The sequence below is a fragment of the Triticum aestivum genome, chromosome 1B, assembly GCF_018294505.1.
Source record: "Triticum aestivum cultivar Chinese Spring chromosome 1B, IWGSC CS RefSeq v2.1, whole genome shotgun sequence".
Lineage (NCBI taxonomy): Eukaryota > Viridiplantae > Streptophyta > Magnoliopsida > Poales > Poaceae > Triticum > Triticum aestivum.
In genome coordinates this window covers 344,236,785-344,244,459 of record NC_057795.1, presented here as the reverse complement: position 1 = coordinate 344,244,459, position 7,675 = coordinate 344,236,785, and the positions used below count along the sequence as shown (strand labels likewise).

Sequence of the window (7,675 nt, the reverse complement as noted above, 5' to 3'; positions counted from 1 at the left end):
TGGTGGTAAACATGATTTTACCATTTGATGGTTTTGATGGTATGTGGAATTATCGTTTCATATTTGGGAAAATATTGAGCTCACACTTCATCACTGAATTCTTTGGGGGCGCCTCGCTGTAGCCGTGGGTTTGCCGGATACGTCTGCACGATTATGTTGATAGTTCGTGATAGTGACATGAAATGATACTTTCATATGCATAGTCCAAATAACAATGATGGTTACCGGTTCGGGTTTTTTTTCTACGGTCATGTAATATTCAGAATATTTTACAGCATAAAGTATTATAGGAGTATATAATTTAGGCTGAGCACACGTATGTGAACTCCACCTGTACAGAATCTGATTAGTAGGAATTTTTTGAGTTGTCTTTAAACCAATGGTTCTTTTTCTTCTGGTGGAAGCCAAACAGGATCACGGACATGGTACAGACTGCACACATTTTTCTGGTGGAAGCCGAACAGGATCACCACTCGCACCTTCACACACTCACACGTATCTCTTTTTTTTTTAAGCTCACTCACACGTAGCTCTTGAATATTCTGAAACAAAAACGTAGCTCTCGCTGCACTCCCTTTTCATGTTCTTCCGTCCCCTCGCTCCACCAAAAATCCAAAATTGCTTCCACTCGAGCTCAAGATTCCCAACAACACCTCAATTCCCCTCTTGATTCCTTGCCGTGACCTTGCTCGTCCTCACCTGCACGCACCGCTGCAGCTCGGCTCACTGGTGCGGCCACGGGGTGAGCCTAGTTTGGCTCACTGTACGCCTCCTCGATCTCTCAGGCCGGTCAACAGCGACGGAGGGGTAGTAGGGCTTGATGAGAAGCTGCGCCATGGAGGATGCGAGCTTGCCGATCTTGACTGTGTCGTCCTCGTTAGCGTCCTTGGAGGGGATGTGGGCGTGGATCTCGTCTCCCGGAGCCAGCTTGGATCCACATCGATTGTGAGGATGCTGGCGGCGTTGTTTTCCCTCGCATCGTGGTTGTCCCCGGCAAGGCAGCCCGGTAGGTCGTCTTCATCCTCGACAGTGGCAGCCTGAATTCAGCGACTCGTTCTTCCACCTAGAGGTCCCCACTTCTCCCTTTTCCTATCTTTTTCTTGTTTCTTATCCTGTCTCTGCATGTGTATGGCTAAACCAATATAATGTGCATTAAGCTACAGCTTGGTAGTGAAAAGATGTAAATTTATTCATGCCCCCTCCACCTTTTTCTGTGCTTGGGACTTGCGTCGGCAGAGGCCCCTCTGCCCTCGTTCAGATTCAACAAATTTAATAAGTAATTAGTTTATTTGTGATTAGCTATAGCTTTAAGATTTCCCAAAGATTGAATTAATTTTAATAAGTGATATGAAAATAGGTGCTATTACATTTTGCATATTAACTGTAACGATCTGTGGATACTGTCACTATTGTATTGCAGAATATGATAAGCTTAAATATCTGATAATATATAGTGTCGACAAATTATAATATTGAGTTATTTCCATTGAATGTTGATGCATGTTTCAAATACTTCTGGGAGTAGTAGATTATATCTGTCCTGCCATATCATGTTATTAGCATAGAAAAGTCAGTTTTGCTCCATGTACTTATGGTTATCTATAAAGGCTAGTAGCATCTGTAAGTGTGTGTTTAGTTCCTACCTTAAGAATATTTTTGTGTAGACTATGTTCTTGACCACATCATCCTTGTTGTTAGTTCATTTGCTATATAAAAGAAAATAACAGGTGTGATCAAGTCAATAGGATATTACTTGCAAGTGTTTTTTCTAGGTATTCCCTTTCTCTTATGTTTCTCATGAACTCCTTGAGCTTTATGTGGAACACTCGGTCAACAATATCAGACCTTTCTCCTCGCAAAAAAAAAAAAGGAAAACCAACAATATAAGATCTTTCTGCTGCTGCTTGGCCTACTTCCTGTAGCATAGATAGATTGAATCTCCGGCCAAGTTGCGTTGCATGTGAGTGTCACAAATAGGTCTGTGTATCCAAGCGACTGACATATTTACATAGCTTCTTGGTAGTTTTGTGCTTTGTATCTTGGGCTATCTGTCAAGCTGGATGGCACATGGCAGTTGTATTCTCCTTCATACCTGGTCAACCATTGTATTTCTATTGCGTCTTGCAAGTCAGCATACAATTCGTTCTTAGGTTTACTTGATGTCTTTCGATCCAGTCTATTTGTAAAGCAAAATATATGCAAGGGCAATGAACTGCAATTTAGGCTTTTCATACACCAGCAAGTGTTTCGACAGGTTAGTATGTTGTTGTATATGATTCTCATAGTATTCCAACATTGTTATATCCTTTCTCTTCCACTTTGCACCTTCTTTTAAAGTGTAATGTGTATTTTCTCTCTACCCATCTTCTCCGTAGGGGAATAATAATATATACTGCATAGCCATGAATTTTGAATGGTTCTCTGATATTCTTTGGTCTCATGTCTGTGTACTGAACAATGATATCTCATCCTTTTCTATTCTGTGTTGTATCATTCACAATCAAGGCTGCAACTTCAGTTGCAGATGGCATGTCATGTCGTCTTAATCTCACGTTGTGATAGACACCTTTTCAAGTTTATCCTTTGCCATTATGAGTGTTTTAGCTAGCACATGATATGGTTCCCTGTGGCAATTCAACAATGCTGATTTTGTCGCTGTCTTGGTTAAGCCATACTACATGGAAATTTGTTCTCATGTTGTTTTGACAAAGAAATAATTGATAGCTACGGTCAGGACGAAATGTAGCATGTCTTTATTTATTTAATACACCACTTTAAATTAGTTGCAGATCATATGGAACTGCATAGGCGGACGGGCTTGATAACCATTTGTGGATGGTAAACTCTGTAAGATCAGATATTTGTACATCAAATACACTGGGTTATTGAAGAAACTTTTGTAAGCCTGGAAAGAATGGAAGACATAGATAACACAATTGTTGCTCAAAGCAGAAGCAATCTATAGTATTGTTTCCAGTACACCTTACTACAGTCATGCATCATGTAAGAGAAGTTTAGCAGTTGAATTCAAAGAAGTAAGTAAAGATAGTGGATGATAATACACTTAAAGAAATAAGTTTGTACAATTTTCTTCGCTCACGTGGTTCAGAGATTCTTATTTTGGCATAGTTGTGCAGTCTGGCACATCTCCATCTATGATCGAATGTTTTCTCATTTTCTTGTCTTGAAGTTTCATTCTCCTCTCCTAACTTGTCATTGTTTATTGACTGGACTCACATCAGTAAGAAATTATTTGAAATATTTTCCTGGTCCAAGCTTAAACCACCAACCCACGTGTGCCTACTTGAATCAGAAATCCAAGCTAAATCTTTTTCTTATAATACCACCTATTAAAGATTCATGGTTAGTAATGGATCAACTTGTTGTATTGCATATTTGGTACTTTTAACCACCTTGGAAGTTTTCTAACATTTTTGCTATGTGGCCCACCTTTTATTTCCTTTGGTTCTTCCTGCACAATGGAGAAGATGAGATATTGTAAAATCGCTGTGTAGTACTGCTCAAGGTTACGAAGATTTATGATTTTGATATTTTTTCTGCTTACAAAATTTCGTCTTCGTAGGAGATCAACTTCCAAGACCAGTGGATGTTAAGTTCCAATCTTCATTTGAAAACACAAATATTGTGAGTACCTTTTACCCCAGTGGTGTAGTTACATGCAAGTCCATAAAAAACATATGTTTAGTGAAGAATAAGATTGCAATTGAGGATGGCAAGTTCATCCACAATTAAAAATCGCAAGGTGAACTTAGGGTCTGATCTGGACTTAAAGGCTATTGGCTCTGTTCATTGATATAAGATGTTTTATATGGCAAGTCTAGAAAATGTCTTATATTACAGAGGCAGTACTTGATTGTGTTGTCACACCTTAAATTAAGGACCTGGATTGTACTCCTGATTCTAAGAATATGATAAGATTGCAATCAAGGATGCGAAGTTGATCTACAATAACGACTAAAAAATCACAACAGGAACTTAGAACATGATTAAAAAGCTATTTCATTGTGTTGTCATACCTTGAATTGAAGATGTAAGTTGTATTTTCATACCCAAAAAGTATTGTTTTTGAGAAAAAGAATAAACTTTATGTCAGTTCTATATGATCTCTGTAGATGGTACTTGCCGGAGGTGGTCTGCTTGCTCGATGGAGCCGATGGCACAATCAAGGAGATTTGGACACTCGCTTGTGAGAGTTACTTTTTTTAGGGAAATCCATTATGACGGTGTATATTGATCTGCAATAATAGCTACATCAGCCAAAAGGACGGCAAGTTAAAAAGCTGGAGGTTGCTTGTCATGGATATGAGTCCAACCTATTGTGAGTTTTGTTTTTGGGACCGTGAGATTGATTGTAAGATTGGTGTAAAGAACATGACATGGATGGTAAAATTGATCGTGAGATTAGTGTCTTCATGGGATATGGGGAAAAAACAAAGGGCATGTATGGCTTGGATGTTCAAGAGAAGTAATCAACCTACCTACCTGGTCACGCTGCGTTGTGTGAGCCGGCCACCTCGAACTCGGCGGAGGCGACATGTGCCTTCTGCTTGGGTGTTTTCTTTCTTTGCATCCCTAAATCGTAGGAAGGCTGGAAGCTTAGATTGATGCGTGGTGGATTTTTTAGAGGCAAAAAGTTACTTGCTTTGCATCCCTAAAGCGTAGGAAGGCTGGCTTTTCTTTCTTTGCATCCCTAAATCGTAGGAAGGCTGGAAGCCTAGATTAATGCGTGGTGAATTTTTAGAGGCAAAAAGTTACGGGAGGAAAGGATGGTCTTGCGTGGTGGAGTTTTTCGAGGAAAAAAGTTACATGAAGAAAGGACGGTCTGGTCCATTATAATGGCAGTGGTGGGTAAATTTTAAGTTAAATCTAATCTAATGGCTATATAATTTTCTCTATTATAAATTAACGGTTAGATGTTTCTAATTTTTGTGGTAACTAGGTATTCGCCCGTGCGTTGCCACGGGATCCAAATTTTCATATAACGTGATAAGAGGAGCATACATGGATAAATTTTGAGGTGAATGAATAAGCAAAGGAGATTAAAACTTCTGGAAACTTTGACTTGAAGGCCAAAGAACATCATGGAGTCAAATATAATTATCTGAATGACATGATGTTTTTTCACGAAATAAGATATCTTTACATTTAAATTTTTACAAGTCCCATCATTCAGCAATAAATGTAAAGAAAAAGATGGGAGGTAATAATATGAACCATTTACAAAACATGTTTATCTACCCCCTTTTCCATAAACAATCTGTACCTGAAAATTGCATTCCACGTGTCATTGCAAATGTACAAGAACAGAAATACCTAGGACAGTTTTTTTTTTCAGAAGTATGACGACAGGTAAAAAACATAGAATGGATTGGCTGGTATATATAACATGCTATCACGTTTCGATGTTTTATCAATTGAAACCAAATAACAATTTTGGACTTGTGAGAAAGCATGAAAAAAAATGCTAATGTCAAAGTCTAGAAATTCAAGTATTTTTTTTACTAAAGTTGTAAGATACAACAATCTTCAGCATTTGGTTAACTGGGAATAGAATTAAAAAATTAAAAGATGTGGCAAATCAGAACAGACGAAGTTCAAGAATCGCTTCTTCTCATTTGATAAAGTCGTGTGTTATCCATATAAATGTTCAGAAATATGGTACTAATGGACAAAATTAAACATCAGGATGATAACTAATAAGTACAATACAATGAACCACGGTGTCACATATACGCATACATCAACACGTCCGATCTCAACCTCCTTAATTCCACCTTACCCATTTGAAGCACCAAAGAACAGTTTGGAATTTAAATCATCTCAGCTAAGTGCAAACACGCACCTGATGCCAAACAGCAAGCGCAAACAAGCACATGAGGCTTCAGGTTTCATCGGCATGGTTGAAGGCTTGAGGCATCGTCGATGCCTGGATTAAGATAGACTGCGGCTGCCCTACTCGCCATGGAACCTGCTTGCTTTGGACCTGGGAGCTGAAGACCAAAAGACTGAGACAAAGATATAAGCTAAGGTCGCGGCGTCGCAGATTGGCGGGGAGTTGCGCGATGAGGAGGTGATCCAGTGGGGACGGGTACGGCGGGGAGCCACGGCTATACAGATGTATGCCGCGTTCTCAGAATCTCAATCCCTACGCCCCTTAAGTCTGCCTTCCCATGCTCCCTGGACCAGTCGCGCCGCGTTGTAACGTCGTCGTCGCCGCAGCCGCGCCGTTCCAGGAGAGAGGACCAAGGAAAAGAACTGGTGCAGAGGCAAAACTGGTACATCACCTCCGCGCTCGCCGATGCTACCATCACCGCCACTTGATCTCTCGCGCCCCCGCAGAAGGCGAGACGAGATGGCGGACGGAGTATGGTTTCTTCGGTGTATTAGTTGCGCCGATCTGCGCGGTGCTCCTAGAGGTGCTTCACAATTCACATCATGGCATGGTCTCCAGCTCCCATCATCAAAGGAGAAATTACTGGCGTCCAAAGGCGCGGGGTATATGAGAGATTAGCGTCCATAATTGACGTGAATTGTGATTGATTGCCAAAGAAAGAGATTGATTGCCCACACGGAAATTACCAAAGAAAGAGATTGATTGCCCACACGGTAATTAAGTATTTTACCAAATATGGATCGGAAAAAAACTGGTGGAGGGGAGGGGTAGCGAACGGAGAGGGATGGACGAAGAGTGCGACGACGTAAGACGGGAGACGGAACCTTACGGTTCTTTTAGGTAGTAGAGATTTCTAGACTAATTTCTTTTTTCTGGTTAACCCGTCAAGTACTTATTATATATAATAGATTTACCTACTCGAGGACGAGCAGGAATTAAGCTTGGGGATGCTGATACGTCTCCAACGTATCTATAATTTATGAAGTATTTATGCTATTATACTATCCATCTATGATGTTTTATAAGCATTTATATGTCATTTTATATGATTTTTGGGACTAACCTATTAACTTAGAGCCCAGTGCCAGTTTCTGTTTTCTCCTTGTTTTTGTATTTTACAGAAAAGGGATACCAAACGGAGTCCAATTGACGTGCCAATTTTTGAGGATTTTTTCTGGACCAAAAGAAGACCATGGAGCATCGGAGTTGGGCCAGGGGAGTCCCGGGCTGCCCACGAGACAAGGGGCGCCCCCCCCCCCCCCCAGGGCGCGGCCCCGTCTCTCGTGGACAGCCCGGAGGCCCCCTTGACGTGAAACCAATGCCAAAAATTCCTATAAATACTGAAACTTTCGGGAATTAACCTAGATCAGAAGTTTCGCCGCCGCAAGCCTCTGTAGCCACGAGAAATCAATCTAGGCCCTCTCCGGCACCCTGCCGGAGGGGGCCATCATCACCGGAGGCCATGGAGGAGGATCTCGGAGGGGCCATCATCTCCATGAAGGTCAAGGACCAGAAGGGGAAAGCCATGGAGGAGGAAGCACAAGGGGGAGAACCTCTCCTCCTCTCTCTTGGTGGCACCGGAGTGCCATCGGGAGGGGAATCATCGTCGCGGTGATCGTCTTCATCAACATCACCACCATCATCACCATCCTCATCTCTTTTATGCGGTCCACTCTCCCGCACCCCGCTGTAATCCCTACTTCAACATGGTGCTTTATGCTACATATTATGATCCAGTGATGTGTTGCCATCTTATGATGT

The 7,675-nt window shown here is 41.3% G+C and overlaps 1 long non-coding RNA gene across 1 annotated transcript; it reads left to right on the top strand.

The window, feature by feature from the left end:
• The first annotated feature begins 446 nt into the window (after nucleotides 1–446).
• On the top strand, nucleotides 447–4,439 carry LOC123123048 (uncharacterized). Its single transcript, XR_006460469.1, has 2 exons — nucleotides 447–3,645; nucleotides 4,134–4,439. It is a non-coding gene; the product is annotated as an uncharacterized lncRNA (long non-coding RNA).
• Nucleotides 4,440–7,675: the final 3,236 nt, after the last annotated feature.